The following is a 15,128-nucleotide window of genomic DNA, read 5'->3' on the forward strand; positions in this document are numbered from 1 at the left end:
AGCTGGTAAAGAATCCACCTGCAATGTGGGAGACCTGGGTTCGATCCCTGGATTGGGAAGATCCCCTGGAGAAGGGAAAGGCTGCCCGCTCCAGTATTCTGGCCTGGAGAATTCAGTCCATAGGGTTGCAAGCAGTTGGACACGACTGAGTGACTTTCACTTTCAGATGAGACAGGATGGCACTGTCTGTTTGTAACACAGCGATATGATCTCTTAATCCCTAATTTCCCCTCCCCCTTTCCCCTCTTGTTTGGTAACCATTATATTCTGTATCTGTGAGTTGTTTGTTTTGCATATATATTCATTTGTATCATTTTTCAGATTCCACATGTAAGTAATATCATATTTTATTTGTCTTTCTCGGTCTGACTTGTTTCACTAAGCATAATATTCTCTAAGTCTGTCCATGTCATTGCAAATGCAGAATTTCATTCTTTTTATGGGTGAATAATATTCCATTGTTATATCCCATACCTTCTTTATCAATTCATCTGTTGATGGGCATTTGGGTTGCTTTCATATCCTGGCCATTGTAAATAGCGCTGCTATGAACATTGAGGTACAGGTAACTTTTTGAATTGGTGTTTTGTTTTTTCTGATAGATATCCAGAGTGGCATTGCTGGATCATATGGTAGGTCTATTTTTAGGTTTTTGAGGGACTTCCATACTGTTTTCCACAGTGGCTGCACCAATGTATATTCCCACCATCAATGTACAAGTCTTCCCTTTTCTCTACACCCTCTCTAGCATTTATTTGTAGACTTTCTGATGTTAGCTATTCTGATAGGTGTAAGGTGATATTGCATTATTTTGATTTGCATTTCTCTAATAACTAATGATCCTGAGCATCTTTTCACGTGTCTGTTAGCCATCCAAATGTCTCCTTTGTTTTTTTGTTTTGTTGGGTTTTTTGTCTGTTTTGCTTTTGGCTGTGCTTGCTGGATCTTAATTCTGCAACCAGGCCCCCTGCACTGGAAGTGCAGGGTCCTAACCTCCAGCCTGCCAAGGAATTCCTGTATGTCTTCTTTGGATAACAGAATGTCTATTCAGGCCATCTGTTCACTTTTGATTGGGTTGTTTATCTTTCTGATTGACAATAGATGACTTTTAATCGATCAGATATTATATCAGTAAATGGCATTTAGACCACGTACAGTTAACAGAATTATCTATATGTGGTGCTGCGCTCAGGTGCCCCAGTTGCAACTCTTGGTGACCCGATGGACTACAGCCTATCAGGCTCCTCTGTCCACGGGGATTCTCCAGACGAGAACACTGAAGTTGGTTGCCATGCCCTCCTCCAGGGGATCTTCCCAACCCAGAGATCGAAGCCAGGTCTCCTACATTGCAGGCGGATTCTTTACCAGCTGAGCTACCAGGGAAGCCCAATTATCTATATGGTTCGATATATATTCATCTTTGCTGTTTGTTTTCTTTTTGTCCCGTATTTTCTATGTTTTCTTTTTCTTTTTTGCCCCTTTTTTGTTATTGCTGCTGTCTACCAGCCTTATTGTATTATTCAAAGTTTATTAAACTTTGAATTTTATAATAGCTTTAGATTTCTAAAATAGTTGTAAAATAATACAGAAAGTTCTTGTATATCTGATTCCGTTTTCTTTATTGTTAAGATCTTACATTAAAAAAAAAAGATCTTACATTTGTATGATACATTTGTCACCACTAATGAATGAATACCGATACATTATTATTAGTTATGGCCCACAGTTTATTCAGACTTCCTTGGCTTTCCCTAATATCCCTTTCTTTGTTCCAGGATATTTAGTTGTTATGTCTCCCTGGACTCCTCTTGGCTGTGACAGTTTCTCAGATTTTCCTTGTTTTTGGTGATCTTAACAGTTTTGAGGAGTAATTTTTGAGCCAGGTTATTTTATAGAATATCCTTTAACTTGGGTTTATTGATGTTTTTCTCAAGACTAGACTGGGTTTTTGGTAGGAATATCATAGAGATAAAGCACCATTCTGATGGCATCCTATCAGGGACATGTACCACATTACGTGACTTACTCCTGTTGATGTTGACCTTGATCCCCTCTCTGAGTGCTTGTCAGGCTTTTGCACCATAAAACTACTCTTTTCTTCCCACTTTTCACCTGACTTTTTGGAAGGAACCCTTTATACACATCCCACACTTAAAGGTAAGGGGTAATGTTCTCTCTTTGAGAGAGATATAATTTATTTAGAATTCTTCTATAGGGGAGATTTAGCTCTTCTCTCTCATTTATACTAATAGAAACTTAAAGATATTTATTTTCACTTTAGGTTGTAATTTAGTGCTGTGTTATTTATTTTAGTGTTTAAACTGTTCCAGCTTTGATCCTTGGAGCCTTTTCAGCTGGATCCTGCGTCACTTGAACATACTCCCCTAGACAGATTTTAGCACTTTCTTACTTCCTGGTACTACAAGCTTTTCTTCTACGTTATCTGCCCAGCTCTAGAATCTTCCCCAGGGAGCCTTTGTTGCTTTTATTGGAAAAAGCTTTTAGAAACCAAGATCTGCATGCTAGTTGTGCTTGCTTGTTGCTACTGGATGTTGTTACTTCTGGGCCCTCTCAGCTGACAGAGCAAGTAAATATATTTATGTATATTTTTATATATATATACACATAGTTGCAAAAATTCTCTATGCGACCATCTGTACCTTTAATAAGCTAAACATGAGTTCATACTGATGTCTTCAGCTCTAACCCAGTATCACATGGCTCATTTGAACCTTCCCCTGCTTAAGAGCAGTTCTTTTAAAATGTGATTTCCTGTCCTGGTCACTTCTTCCCTCTTTTCCTTCAATCATCCCACTCAGCAATGTTTCACCTTAGTCTTTATAAGACCTCCATCCTGAGCCAATAGTATACATTCGCTCAATATCAGCATGGAGCCCTGAAAATCCTCTGCTTAAATATTTAAAATGTGGACGATCAGGAATTCCCTGGAGGGCCAGTGGTTGGGACTCTATGTGCTCTCTGCCAAGGACCTGGGTTTGATTCCTGGTGAGGGAACTGAGATAAAATAATTTAAAAAATAAAAGGTGGACGATCTATACTGTAAAGCATCAGAAGATAGATGTGTTGACTTATGGATATTCTCCTTGCCTACTGATTGAGTCTTGTTTAGTGTGTTAGTCGCTGATTCGTGTCCAACTCTTTGTGACCCCACGGACTATGGGTTGCCATTCCTTTCTCCAAGGGATCTTCCCAACCCAGGGATTGAACCCAAGTCTCTACTGAGTCTTAAGAGGCACATTTAATTGCTCAGCACCTCAATTTCCACTTTGGGCTTCCCAGGTGGCTCAGTGGTAAAGAATTCGCCTGCCAATGCAGGAGAAATGAGTTCAATCCCCGAGTCAGGAAGATCCCCTGGAGGAGGAAATGGCAACCCATTCCAGTATTCTTGCCTGGAAAATTCCATGGACAGAGGGGCCTGGCAGGCTACAGTCCCTGGGGTGGCAAACAGTCAGATACAATTGACCACACACACTCAATTTCCAAAAGGGACAAATGTTTAGCTTATTCTCTCACCAGTTTGTTGTGGGGAGAAACATAGTATGAGGATAAAAATAACTTTGTAACATAAAATACTCTGATCATTGACAGCCTCTTCAGTTGGCTCAGGTGTCCCTTCAACATACCCTCACCTATTTAAAAAAAAAAAAAACACTCCCTTACTTTCTGGCATTGTAGGCTCCTCTACTATGATACCTGCCCAGCTCATCACTCATTTCTCCATCATCATTCATTTCTCCATCTTCAAATGGAGGATCATTCATTTCTCCAAGGAGAAATGAGAATTAGATATGGAATCACAATGAACTTTGACCAACCTCCTAACACCACGCCTGAAGTCATAAGGAAGGAACAAACACTGTCTCATTTAATCCTCAAAAGGGGGCACCTTGTATTATCCTCATCTTACAAATGAGAAAATTGAGGTTTATAGAAGCTAAGAATCTTTTGATTGGAGTGTAATTGCTTTACAATGTGTGTTGGTTTCCGCCGTACAACACCACGAATCAGCTATTAGTAAACAGATATATCCCCTCCCTCTTGAGCCTCCCCCCTACCCACCCCAGTCTTCCAGGTCATCACAGAGCAGGGAGCTGAGCTCCCTGTCCATGCGGCAGCCTCCCACGAGCTGTCTATTTCACACACGGTGGTCTACTACACATCGGCGCCACTCCCCTAATCCATCCCACCCTCTCCTGCCCCCTCCGCGTCCACAAGTCCGTTCTCTACAGGGACATCTCAATTCCTGTCCTGCAAAGAGGTTCATCAGAAATTAAGAAATGAACAGTGGTGGTAATGATGATAAACAGCCCTTCCTGAGGGTTTCCTATGGGCCTAGCACTGTCCTAAGCGCTGTTCACTTATCCACTCATTCAATTTTCACAACAACCTGATGGAGAAATTTTCTATTATCCCCACTTTACAGAAGAGGAAACTAAAGCACAGAAAGCATTCCACAGCTGGTAAATGACGGGGCTGGCATTCTTCTGAATGAGTATTTATATTTACTGAGAACCTACTTCTTAGTTAGACTATTCTTCCAACTAGATACTACAGGTGAACAAGTTGAATAGACAAAACTCATGTTCTCAAGCTGCCCATATTACACAAATAGAAGGCAATATTATTGTGTTACTATGGAAAATATCCTCTCTACCTAAAGAGGCTTCTTTCATTTAAGACTATTTTTAAGAAGAGATTTTGTCCTTAAAACATTACACCAGCAGTGATCTACAAGGTGCAGCATCATTTTCAACTTGGTCTCACTTGATTTTCTGGCTGTTTTATCCCAGAAGTCAGAAAATAGTGACTGAAGGTGGGTGTGTCCTCAACAATTGGGGTTGATCTCCTTACAATTATGCGTGTCTTACTTTTTTATAGCACCTCAGTTTTTTCAACCTCAGCTGTCCTCAGTGGCAGCTGATTCCAGCACCTCCTCATTGAGAAGAGTCAGCACAGGGAACTACATTTAATATTTTATAGTAATATCTTAGGTAACATATATATATATATACATACTTTTTTGTATACCTGAAACTAACACAATATTGTAAGTCAACTAATACTTTGAAAAGGAAAAAGAAGAGTCAAGCCCTGAGATTCCCTAGTGAATATGAACCTGTCCAGCAAGACTGGGGCTAACCAGACCACAAAACACTATTGTGTTCAGAGCTGCTGCAGAATGAGGCCGACATGGAGAAGAGGACAAATCCAAAAAGCCACAGAAAGGCGCAGCAGTGGCCCGGCATGACCTGGGCGGAGTGTGCCTACTTTAGGACTTGTTATGCAAGATAATGAATCTCCTCATGGCTCGAGACATCCTGAATCAGGTCTGAGTTTTCTTGAAGCTAAAAGCACCCTCACCCACACAGCATCCCAAAGCCTCTTTGTTACTGAGAACATGTATGCCTGGGAATCTTGCTATAACCATCCTATTTCCCAGAGGTACTAGCCAAGGAATTTTTCCACAAACCAATGAAATTCTCAGTCTTTGTGGTCAAATGCCCTCTGTCTACCCTTTTCTTCTCCTTAGCTTTATTCCCTTAGACATCTACTCAAAGACACTTGGAACACTGAAATCACTCTAGCAATACCAAAAGCTACGTGATGCTGATTGAAGACACTTGAAGAGAAACAGTGCTTTGAATTAAAGCATGTTTCCTAGTGTTAGTGAATAACACAAAAATAGGACCCACTTAGCCATATACCCCCACTGGGTAATTCATCGTCTGACTGCTTTGGAAGTGCCAAAGTGCTTTGGGGGGCCTTCTAAGCACTTCTTTCCATCCCATTCCTTTCCTTGATTGCTTTCAAAAGAACCAAAAACAAACAAGATGTTAATTACTATGGGGTATTCATTATTTCACTCAAAGCTTCAAAGCTCAAAAGAATCAGAACAATTTATTTTCTGAATTCACTTACCCCAGTTTATGAACCAGCCAATGTATGGGACAGTCTTTACTATTTGTTGACAATGTTCTTTCACTGTAAGCATTACTGCCCCTGAAGCAATGTTATAAGACCATCCTTGGGCTGAATGCAACAATTAAGTCTTTTTTCAAAAGATGTGCAGATAAGATTGCTTGGGAGTTTGAAATCTACTTTAGTCTAGGAAGCCCAGTCAATCCCATATTAATGGAATGTTGAAATTTTCCTTGCTTACCCCTGAAGGATAAGGCTGCCTGCTTTGTCAATTCTCTAAACTGTAAATATTCATTTTTTTGTCCTAGTAGATCCAGAAAAATATAGAGAATAGTAAAACCAACATCCATATAGTAGCCATAATGATTTAACAAATGCTAACATTTTGCCATATTTCTGTCAAAACCAATTATAATGATGGATATCCCTACTTGACTCATGAAATAAGTTAGACCATGAGTTCCATTTCCATTTTTCTCCTTAAGGGACATTTTACAATGAAACCTTTCAATTCTGACCCTTTTGCAACCATGATTTCAAAACAGAAGAGACATGGGTTCAGGAATAGACCGTAAATATTCTAAACGGGACTTCAACGGGGCTTCACTGCTATCTAGAGATGGGCTATGGGCAGTGAGGGAGTCTGCAGGGGACATTAAATAGGGCATTTAGGAGAGACAAATATTCTATAAACACCCAAGTGGTGAAATCTGATGAGCTGGCGCTTCAGGGCAACAAGGTCTAAAGTTACTCAGGTCTATGCTTTGTTGATTTCCTTTAATGCATATAGACTTTGAGGTTTCATTTTACAAGCATCTTCATTTGACATAACATCCATACACAATTTGAATTGCAGAAGTTTAGAAACTAAACTCTTGGGCTTCTCTGGTGGCTCAGTGGTAAAGAATCTGCCTGCCAACACAGGAGACACGGGTTTGATCCCTGTTTCAGGAAGATCCCACATGCCTCGGAGCAACTAAGCCTGCGCACCAAAACTATTGAGCCTGTGCTCTATAGCCCGGGAGACACAACGCCTGAAGCCTGTGAGCCTTAGAGCCCATGCCTGGAAACAAGAGAAGCCACCACAATGAGAAGCCCGAGAACTGCAACTAGAGAGTAGCCCCTGCTTACTGCAACTAGAGAAAAGCCTGCGTGCAGCAACGAAGACCCAGCACAACGAAAAATAAATAAGTAAACAGAAACTAAAGTCCTATCTATCCCCCTCTTTAGTTAACACACATAGTCATATCTAACCATGTGGGTCTTGAATGACTTTTCTTCCTTCCATATATGATCATAATAAACTCCTCAGCTCCCACACCGGCCATTTAGTTCTGTTGAAATTTCTTTTCAGAGCATGTATAGGTTTTTGTAGCTTTTCCCTGGTTGACAACTATCCCAGATTAAAAGCTGAGTTCAAAAAAGGGTTAAGCACAGTGCGTTGACAATTACAGACATACCTACTAGGAGCTGTCTCAGTAAGCCTACATTCCCAGGCAGGAAGAAAGCAAATAGCTGCTTACTGATCTCACTTTAAAGCAAAATCATGTAGTTTTTCCTCTACACCAAACTGTCATACCTTGAAGAAGTTAAAAAACTTAGACATCAAGTTCTGGAAATAGATAGTGGTGGGACTTCCCTGGTGGCCCAGTGGTTAGGAATGTGCCTTGCAATGCAGGGGCATGGGTTCGATCCCTGGTCGGGGAACTAAGATCCCACATGCCATGGGGCAACTAAGCCCAAGAGCCACAACTAGAGAAGCCCACTCACCACAACAAAGATCCTGTGCGCCTCAACTAAGACCTGATGCAGCCAAAATACATAAGTAAATAAATTTAAAAAATGATGGAGGTGATGGTTTGTGAATGTACTTAATGCCACTGAATCATACACTTAAAAATTATTACAATGGTAAATGTTATGTTTTACTACAACAATTTTTAAAATTAGAAGTTATAAAATACATAAATAAGAGTTGAAAATAAAAAATTAACCTTTTGGGCAAACAGAAAGACTTTCAGAGTTGGTAAGATAAAAAGCTAGGCAGAATTGACAAAAACCACAGAACAGAATTTGAGTAGTTCTATTTCTCAAACACTCAGTGTATTGAGGTCCACTCACACTTTTTGCTTCCTAAACCAGAAAAAGAACAGGATATCTGATGATTAAAACCATAAGAGAGTCCAAGCTTGAAATATGACTTTGCTTCTGGACAGGACCCTCTCTTCTGTCTTCTCCTGTCTGTACCATCCAGTCACAGGTATCTGGTCACCCATGTCCACATAGCATTATTTGATATTAATAAAAATGCAATTTTAATCTGTGTCAGGTCATACTTGTTTACTTTGATACACTCTGTCTAAACTGTGTAGGTCAGGTTGCTGTAAAAAAAATCTCTAAGAAAGTTTTTAGGGCTTTTTAAAGTTTAACAAATTTTAACAGATTTTTAGTTTAACAAATTTTGTTAAACATTCAGCATCTGTTTCCCAAAATCCACTAGTAAAGGACTCCAAAAAGGTAAGAAGGCAATCTGGTTCATTACTACAATGTCCTATCACCTGGGAAATGTGTGCTTTATACGCCCCCCAAATATCTGACTACAACCAAACAGAAAAGCAAGTCATTAGAACTTCTCCCTGGCATGGCCTTCGTTTATAACCAGCCAATATATGATGAAAGTTTATGCTCCTTTTCCACATAAGTCATTTTTCCAATTGAAAATTGTTCCCAGCTGTTCTGACCCAGATGTGTTGGCAACCCCATGCTGTGAGGACCATTTTACAGGTGATGAAGCCCTCAGACAATGAAGTTTACACAACTTGTATACAGCTGGTCTTGAAGACGACTTTGGACTTCTAACGCCACCTCCTCAAAAAAAAGAATAGCGAAAAAGCAGTGACTTCCTGACACTCCACTTGGGGCCCAGTTAAAAGGGGATTTCAGTGCTGCAGGCCTACATTTATGCAGACCCTAGGCTTACAAAGTAAGAATAAGATAACTGACCCAGTCTTACTCCTTCCCTTGAGAACTCAGCCTGCTTTAACTGGAAATCACTCCAGAGCGGTAAAAAAATGATCAGAAATTGTCCCTGGGACTGAGCTTCCAGGAAAGGGAAGTCACGATGTCGGAATGAGCCCGAGTTGCCTTTCATCTTTTAGGTTTACATGATCCCATTCTAGACGGCACCAGCTTCAGTCTGCTTCCCATGTAAACAAAAGGCCATTTTTATCACAAACAAGTTGTGTGTAAAATTAGTGCAAGATTACCTTTCATTGGCAAGTCATAGGAAAACCAGAACAATGGTTGATAACCTGGGTGACTATACGGCCCAGTTTTCCTAGGTCAATCCCAGGCAATTTAACATATCAGATGTTTCATTTTTTGAACAAAATGTATATATAATAGTGGGATTAAACTATTTGGGATGGGTTTAGTAGACCTCCAACAACCTTCTCTCTCTTCCAGCTGCTCCCCGATGAGCTGCACCTGACACCCTCTGGGAAAACATGACAAAATACTGGAGCCAGCCACCAGTTCCGAGGAGCTCAGGGTGGCGACAGACCCTGCTACCTGCCACTTCCCCCTCGCCCCTGCTGGAGCTGGGGAAGTCCATGAAGCTGCTTGGCCACACCTCAGCAGAGTCAGTGGGAAAGGTGAGAAAGGGCAGGCTATGTGTAAGTGAAATAACACCCAGGAAGGGGAGGCTGAGGAGTTCCATCAGAGTGTAGGAACTATAGTTTGAATATTCTTTTTTACAGTGGTTTTGTCATTGACCACAAATTGTTATCTGCAACAAGCATTTTTTGCATTGTTGGGTAACACTTTCTTTTATAATAATCTCTTTCGGGAGCAGTCAGCTTCAAAGGATCAAAGTATATTTTTAGGGAAAATGAAAGTATTAAAATTTTAGATTAACGTATAACTTGTATAAAATATTTGCTGGCACCTTGCTTCCACTTTGGGGATATCACACTGCCATTGTTGTTACAGGAAAGCCAGAGAACATAAATTTGCTGAAGAAACATCAGCATTTGCTTCAAAAGTTTATTACTTTAAGTAGCTCATGCTCAGAGATGATCATTTAACACTAGAAGCTGCAAAAATTGTGTTTTCATCACTCCGCAAAGCTTAATTTTTCATTTAGATGCAATGACTGTTCTTCTAAACTCATTTTATTTCTTGCACATGCATGAAAAATGAAGCATTAGCGGCTAATGGCTCCCTTTTAGCAGAAGTAGAACCGTGTAAACATTGAAATAATACAAGGTTTATATCAAGGTCATCAGATGCTTCAAATGAGAAATCTGTTACTTCTAATGAGGGTTCACTTTTTTCAAAACCCAATTCATGAAGTATAACTAAACCTTTGGAAAGTTCATTCCATCAAAGGTGAAAAGTCTGACATTATTCTGGTTGATGTTATAAATACAGTTTAATAGTTCATCATTGAAGAAAAACTGTGTTTTGTGGGTGATAGATCTTGATTCCTGGAGTCCTGGTAGAAACAATATTCCTACTAAACTAAAAACCTGTGGAACAGAAACTTATTTGGACAAGGTAGTGAAATGTATGCATATAATTAGTACTTTTGTCCAAACAAGCTGCGGTGGTCTACCAATGGAAACAGAAACCAAGACGTTAAATTTTACACACACAGTAACTGTACCACAAAATTCTCCTTTATGCCTATCAATTGATTTAGAATATCTGAGTCTTCATGAGGAACTACCTTGTTAAAGTCAACCTAAGTGTCATACAATGCTCTGAATTTTGGCTTCATTTTGTTCAAAATCATTTGTAAGTCTTCACAGTGAATGGAGTGTTTGGGGTTTTTTTTATTTTTAATGCAGCTTTTGAGCTTGAATATTTTAGAAAGATACAATAATTGAAAATCAAGCTGACAAACAGGCAGGACCAATTACATAGATTTTAGGGCCTGGTACAAAATGAAAATGCAGAATTCTTTGTCAAAAAATTAAAAATTTCAAGATGGCAACAGCAGGGCCATAAACCAAGTGTGGAACCCTTCTCAGCACTGGGTTCTGTGCAGCTGCACAAATCACAACCCACAAAGCCGGCTCTTCAACCAGGAAGAAAGTGAAACGCATCCTGCCCAGTAAGGGGGGTGGTGGATACCATGTACCCTCTGATTAAGTACAAGATTTAATTTTGAAATTCTATAATTGTGCCCTGGTTGATCTCCACCTATGACAAGATTTTGATGGAGCCCCTATTTTTATTTGAATAAATTTAGATTCTATCCCAGAATAGGCTGTAACTGAGAACTACCATCTTGAATCCTCTAAATTTGGGGAACCATTCAAAAGAATCATAAATAGAAACAACTTACTCAGCAAGCTGTATTATAATAATAGTTGTCAAAGAAGGTACTCTGAATAGAGTACAAAATTACCTGAGGAAATACTTGGACTGAATTAGTTACACATTTCAATATTTTTAAGTTAGAATTGAGAATAGCCTTTATTTAGCAGAATTTCTCTTGGTTTATCAGGTACTTCATTACCAATAGAGAGCATTTTCTTTATTGAATATATCATGGTCTGTAGAGAAGTCAATTGAAGAGTAAGGGGGTTTCAAATTTATTAAACGCACAATGCAGACAATTTTATGAAAAAAGTTAAAAATGATAAAACTGTTGGGCTTTCCTGGTGGCTCAGTGGTAAAAAATCTGCCTGCCAATGCAGGAGACATGGGTTCGATCCCTGGTCCAGGAAGGTCCAACATGCTGTGAAGCAACTAAGCCTGTACACCTCAACTATTGAGCCTGAGCCCAAGGGCTGCAACTACTGAGCCCACATACCACAACTGCCAAAGCCCGAACACCCTAGAGCACACGCACTGCAGCAAAGAGCCTCGCTCACTTCAGCTAGAGAAAAGCCCTGGCAGCACGGAAGACCCAGCACAGCCAAAAATAAGTAAATAAAAATTATAAAACAAAATTACTGAAAACTGTATTCTGCAGAAGAAGAAGATGACAGGTAGGCTAAGAAACTGATTAAACTACATAAGTCCCTATCAAGAATAATTATTCTGCTTTAATGTTTTGTAAGGTTCACATTATCAACATAAAGAAACATTTTCAAATTTGCTTTAATGGACAGACCTGGGTTCGATCCCTGGGTTGGGAAGATCCCCTGGAGGAGGGCATGGCTACCCACTGCAGTATTTTGGCAAGGAGAATTCCATGGACACAGTCCATGGAGTCGCAAAGAGTCGGACAAGACTGAGCGACTTTCACTTCACTTCACAGAGCTAGATGTTCTTCTATTTCTTCTAAGGAATTTTACATTTGAAAAATCGTTCCTGAATAGAAGCATTTTAACAGGTCTACCAAAACAAGACACCAATTTGTTGGTCAGGAAGTACACCTTTCAGAAAAAAAATCATCCTAATTGCTTTTATGCCCCCATTGGCGGTCAAAGTATCCTGATTGGGATGATGTATTATATGGCCATCCTAGTAACGACAGCACTGGCCACCATTTATTAAGCACTTGGGGTGAGCCTGATGCTTCGCAGACGTGAGCTCATCAGACTCGTAAAACAGGTCTGTGAGAGGCAGCGTTGGATCCACCAATTTAACCACTGAGCAAACTGTGCCTTAAGGTGGTTTGGCCACTTCTCCAAGGTCACGTAGCTGGGGAAGGACCTGAGCCCAGGCCTCCTCTGACTCCCAGACGAGTGAGCATCATCCACTAGATGAGTTCACCATAGATTCTGATTTGCAAAGGACACTTGCCCAGGGAAGTTTCCAGGAACAAACCCAAGATCTCTGATACAACAGTCAAAATCCTGCTGCCTCTAAGGATGACTAATTTGTGGCGCTGATCAGTGCTGCTTAACTCATACTGTCACTTTCTGGCAGTTAATAAGGGTAACAGGAAAGTCCATTCAGCCCCCAGCTCTATCTGTGCGGGACCCTGCAGAAACACAAAGGGAATTCCATCTGGCTCCTGCCCCCAGACCTTTCCCTAGAGTGAAGAGGCAAGGGTGACCTGTGCTATTTAAGACCCCTGGGATGATGGGCCTTCACCTCCCTTCATTCTTTCTGCAAGGGCTGTTTCCCTGGCAGAGCTTCATCCTTGGGCCTTCCAGGGCCCTGAGCTGGCTTCTTCCCTGTTTCCCTCTCCCATGCTGAGAAAGCCACGGCTGTCTGTAAGTCTGGAGAGAGAGAGAGACAAAGATAGAGAGGGCTGGAGGACAGTGACCAGCAGGGTTGAGTTGAACCCGTCCCAGTTCTGAAGTGGATGAGGGGCTCGTGCCCTTGTCACAGATGTAGAAGTTTCTAGGTCAGTCTCTCTCTGTGTTAAGTGTAGGCACCCAGCCTCCCCCCACAAACATCCAGCATGGCAAAAAGTGTGTATCAAGCTTTCTGGCAGAAAAATCTCCTTAATTTATGAACATTTCTCAAGTTATCATTTCATCGTCACTGTGTACAATGGAGCTGTATCTTTATTTACAAACAAATTAAAGCAAATAGTTGCTTGGATAACTGGCCAAAGAACTTTACTTCAGAGACTTAACACACCAAGGAAACTTATTTCAATTGACTCCGAAACTCATGATGTTTCAGAGAACAGATATGCTTTACTTTAAATATATATGATCTTTGCCTTATAAAAGGGGACACGGTCTCATAATGTTTATAGATCAAACAAACTGAGTTTACCATACGAACCGTCAGGATCTTAACCCACATCCACTGAGTAATCAGAATAAGACTGTACTGCTTAGGTTGGTACTTTCAAAATCCCACTATCTGTTCTATCTCCGAGCAGCTGTGCATTGGTGAAAAGGCACGAAATGGGATCTTTCCAGTTAGAGATCCGGTATCTCTTCATTGGTGTCTCCAAGGGCCTTAGCTGAGTGTCAAGACTTCCAATAGGTTTCCAGCTTTTACTAAACACACATGATTACTGGTAACGCCACTGATACCAACTTGTTCTTGGCAAGCCAAGAAGGGATTTCTTGAAAAGTTATTAAAAGTCTGCCTCCAAATCCCACTTCAAGGCAGTCCTTACAGGGGGCAGGATAGTACAAGATGGATTTCTTTCATGGGGCTGGCAAAGAGAGTTTTAGGAAATTCCCTTTAGCAGCTAGAAGGAAGAGTAGGATCCACTGCTTTTTTTTCTCTTTCTCCCAAAATAGCAATTCCTGAAGATGTAAACAGATTCCCTTCAATGGTCTAACAGAAAAGGAAACAGCTTTTTCTAGGGTTATCAAGCCATTCACATGTGCCTGCGTTTGATGTGGTTAATGCATGGGGAGGATGAGGGACCTATGAACATTTCCCCTTTTGATGTCCCCCTTCCTCAGAGCCATAATAATAACAGTGAGCACAGCAGACGCAGTGAGACACTGTCCGGATCCTCTGGCAGTGCAGAGGCTCCCAGCTGGGTCTGTTCTTAGGCCTCGCCCTTGGCTGAAGGGAGCCAGCCTGCCCAGAGTTACCCTCTTCCCTCAGAGCAGCCCATATCCAGTGGCTAGTTGATGCAGGGGTCTGAAGGCCTGTCAACGTGCATGCTCAGTCGTGTCCGACTCTTTGCAACCCCATGGACTGTGGCCCACCAAGCTCCTCTGCCCATGGACTTTTCCCAGCAAGAATACTGAACGGGTTGCCGTTTCCTCCTCCAGGCAATCTTCCCGACCCAGGGATCTAACTTGCGTCTCTTGCACCTCCACACTGGCAGGCAGATTCTTTACCACTGAGCCACCAGGGAAACACAAAGGCCTAGGCATTTTTAAAGGCCTCCCTGCAGGATCATCTAATAATTCTTGTTGCAACTGCATCATAGTTTCACCTTCTCCTTGCCAGTCCTCTGTCCCAACTAGTTCATAAGTGTGGATCCCTTGAGCAGACCCCATAAACAACCGGTAGGCGGATCTCCGTCTCAGACTCTGTTTTCTGGATAATGTGACCTAAGACACTGGCTGTGGGCAGAGAACTTGTGAGGGATGTGTCAGGCACTTCATCTTACCTGTGTAGCATCTCTATACCTCAGTGGGTAGAGATTATAGTTGCATTCTGTAGCTAATAAAAACCAAGGCTTGGGACTTCCCTGGCAGTCCAGTGGTTAAGAATCTGCCTTCCAATGCCAGGGACGAGGGTTTGATTCCTGGTTGGGGGAACTAAGCTCCTACATCCTATGGGGCAACTAAGGCCAAACG

The sequence above is a fragment of the Cervus elaphus genome, chromosome 11, assembly GCF_910594005.1.
Source record: "Cervus elaphus chromosome 11, mCerEla1.1, whole genome shotgun sequence".
NCBI lineage: Eukaryota > Metazoa > Chordata > Mammalia > Artiodactyla > Cervidae > Cervus > Cervus elaphus.